General features: G+C 48.3%; 1 protein-coding gene across 1 annotated transcript in view; it reads left to right on the forward strand.

The window, feature by feature from the left end:
• DPP10 (dipeptidyl peptidase like 10) overlaps positions 1-617 on the forward strand; it is a 531,248-nt gene that overhangs the window by 442,798 nt on the left and 87,833 nt on the right. The window lies entirely within an intron of this gene.

The raw sequence follows: 617 nt of genomic DNA on the forward strand, positions 1-617 counted from the left end.
CTATCCACACCCCCCGCCCCTCCCCCCCCCAAATGAGCCACTAGTGGCTCCATCCTGCACCCTGCCCCAGCTGGGCAGTGCCTATTGGTGCCCCTTTGCTTCAGCACCTAGCGTGGTTGCCTCACTGCCCTGGACATCGAAGCAAAGGAGAGGGAGTAAGGGGGGACTGCTACGGCACTCCCCCTTGCTACAGCACTGCTCGTTGTCTGGAATTTGCTCCTTTTTGAGGTCCTATAGAGCCCAAGTTGATTTTAAATATATTTATGTATTTCACTGATATTTATCATTCAGGGAGTTAGTATCTTAGAGCTATGATAAACATTGCGAACACAGATTTAGTTTTGAAGTTGTTGTACAATTCAATAGTGCCATTTGTTTGTCACGTACTGTCTTGCTGGCAATAGCTGTTGCTTTCAGTTTTTATAATGTAGATGTTCAACTTTTGAACTTTTGTCTCTGCTTCTAGCCTTTCTGGAATGAAATCACAGCTGTGTTACACTCAACCACACACACTGGTCAACCACACATTGTCGGAGAGGAGGGGCTTCTGGGTTACCCGAGTCATCACAGATGCAGCCGTGGCTCCCCACCACCCACAGCTCTCCCGACTCAGATAA

This window comes from Gavialis gangeticus, unplaced genomic scaffold (genome assembly GCF_001723915.1).
Source record: "Gavialis gangeticus isolate Ggan-Ray unplaced genomic scaffold, GavGan_comp1, whole genome shotgun sequence".
In the NCBI taxonomy this organism is placed as follows: domain Eukaryota; kingdom Metazoa; phylum Chordata; order Crocodylia; family Gavialidae; genus Gavialis; species Gavialis gangeticus.